The sequence below is a fragment of the Arachis duranensis genome, chromosome 9 (assembly GCF_000817695.3).
Source record: "Arachis duranensis cultivar V14167 chromosome 9, aradu.V14167.gnm2.J7QH, whole genome shotgun sequence".
NCBI classification, from domain to species: domain Eukaryota; kingdom Viridiplantae; phylum Streptophyta; class Magnoliopsida; order Fabales; family Fabaceae; genus Arachis; species Arachis duranensis.
The window spans coordinates 6,055,578-6,058,679 of NC_029780.3; positions in this window are offsets into that span (position 1 = coordinate 6,055,578).

A 3,102-nucleotide genomic window follows, 5' to 3' on the forward strand; every position below is an offset into this window, starting at 1 on the left:
AATGGCCCTTTCCACCACAACGGAAACACTTATTCTCTGTTCATTTATTCTGCCCAATATTCCTTTCTTTATCCCACTTCTGGTGAGATCCTCTCTTTTGAACATGATTCTTTTTCCTTCCATAATTTTTCTTGTTATTAAAAGCTTGCCATTTACCTCTTCTGGGGTAATGATTTGCCGCATTTACTTTAGGAAATGGGGCGGGGCCAGCTGGGCGCGCTTCATGATTTTTCAAGAGTAACTCATTATTGCGTTCAGCAACAAGAAGGCAAGAAATTAACTCAGAATATTTTTTAAACCCCTTTTCTCGATACTGCTGCTGCAGGAGCACATTCGAGGCATGGAAGGTTGAGAAAGTTTTCTCCAACATATCATGATCGGTTATCTTTTCCCCACACAATTTCATTCGTGAGGTAATTCAAAACATTGCAGAATTATATTCATTTATAGATTTAAAATCTTGTAGACGCAAGTGCGTCCATTCATATCGAGCTTGAGGAAGTATCACCGTTTTTTGATGATTGTACCTTTTTTCAAGGTCTTTCCAAAGATCTGCAGGATCTTTTAATGTAAGATATTCATTTTTCAACCCTTCGTCAAGATGACGACGAAGGAAAATCATGGCTTTGGCTTTATCCTTCTGGGATGCATAATTTTCAGCCTTAATGGTATCTCCAAGATCCATTGAATCAAGATGGATTTCAGCATCTAATATCCATGATAAATAATTGTTTCCAGATATATCAAGAGAAAGAATTCAAGATGAGAGAGCTTCGACATAATGAAAATATTACCTGAGTCTTCCTAAAGATTTGATCAGAGTCTCGTGCTGATAACGTGTTGTAAAATAAATAAAAGATATACTAAATATAAAATAAAGATGTATAAATAGAAGACTCTATTATTAATATAATTAGCTCTTATCTCAATATAATAAAGATGGTTAATATTGCTATTAATATTATATGTAAAGAGTAATAGAAAATAGAATTTAAAATACTTATAAAATAAAAGAAGAGAAAGAATTGTAGTAGAAATATAAGGAGAAGAGTATTTGATTGCAACATAAAGAGGGAATAGATTTTTTATTACTTGCTTACTTTTTTCGGAGGCAAAGGCCTCTATTTATACATGTACGAGGAGAATCAATTTCAACATTCATTAATTATTATTCCTTCTTTGAGAATGTGAGTTCTGTATGGGAATGGGCATCCACGTCCCATTATTATCACAATACTCCCCCTTGGATGTCCATTTAGGATTATTGCCTCATTAAAACCTTACTAAAGGAAAACCCTGTGGGAAAAATCTTAGTGAAGGAAAAAGAGTACAATATCCTTTGTAATAAGGACTGCCTCATTAAAAACCTTGTAAAGAAAAATCCAATAAACAAAAAACTTGACCAAAAAAAAAATACAATATAACATATATAATATACATTATACAGTCAAAATTTAAATACAATTAACTTTATATAAAATTAACGATATAATTAATTTCTTTTAACAATTCTCAAACTATCAACTATATAAAATTTACTATACATGAATTTTCATCACATTATATTGATAAAAAAAATATGAGAGCGCGTCACATTATGTACCCTGAATCAATAAAAAACTGAGAGCCCGCCAAATTTGACTAAATTGTAGCCAATGGTCCCCATTAGGTGGCTCGTAATGCAATCAGAAAGCATCTCCGTAAATAAATAAACGAAGGCTTCCTTTCTTCTTTACATGCTCAAGATACTAATATAAAAATATAGTGATCTATCAAAAAAATATATATAAAAATATAAAGACACAAAAATTATATTTAATAAGAGAAATATATATTGTGTGATGGGATATTAAATTTTGTGTTTTTTTTATAGAAAGAATATAAAAATATTAATAAAAACAAAAGCGGCTTCCCCATTTGCTTTAAATTTTAGTTGTGTTACACATGTACTCAACTAGTCTTCTATATCTATTTTATTTAATCTTTGTTCTTTTCCATCGTTAACTAGGGTATAAGCTCGAAGCACTCATGTATCTGTCAAGCCGTTTTTCTATTGGTGATAAATTGTATTATTTTTTAATATATTTATGTCTTTCAATTTTTACTATATTTTTAATATTTTATTTTATTCTGTTATCAAAACCAAACGTAACAATGCAAATAGAAAATAAAAATAATAGTTATTTTCTATTTATATAGAAAAACCTTTATAAAAGAATTTGTTATATTTATATGTATATTTTATATACTTTTTAACAAAATAATTAGTCATAATTAAAAAAAATCAAATTTTCTATAATAATAGAATAATTAAATATGTTATATAAAATAAATTAAATATTTTAATAAAACAAAACTAACTATTTTCAGAAACACCAAATAAATATTTCTATGCCATACCTAATTAATGAACAACTTTTTTATATTTATATAACATGATTGTTTTCGATTTTTCATAATAAGTATTTCTTTTACCTTTTTTATTCATTAGCAATTTTATTATCTTAATATAAATTTTGTCTTGCTATGTTAAATTACCAGTAAAACTAAAGTGACTGAATATAAAGATGTTTAGATTTTCATTAATAAATCAAATATCTATATTTTTAATGTGTTTAAACTGATATGCAGTTAAAATAATATTTTTATTAACATGAGAATATCTATATAAAATCATTTATATTAATCGTTCTAAAAAGGAATATATTTTTTAATCAAAATCCTCTTTTAATTTTGTTCTAAAGAAAAAAAAAGTATTCATGTTTTAAAATATANTAATATACAAATAAAATAACGTTCAATTAAATGATTCCAAGTATTTTAAGAAAATATTCTCTCTTTTAATTTCTTTTTCTTGTTTTACTAGATAAAAAAATTCTTCTTTTTTTTACTCTTAGTCACTACTTTCTTGACCGATGCATGAAATTTATGACAAATTATACCATTTTACTTTGTTAGTTGATTTTTAAGTTCTTGCTTACAGGCAGGCGAGGCTTTAACTCAAGTGGTAATTTATATGCTGCATCTGGTTGGGTTTAAATTTGGACGAATGCACCAAGTATTAAAAAAAAAAATATTATATGGGAGATTTTATAACATAAA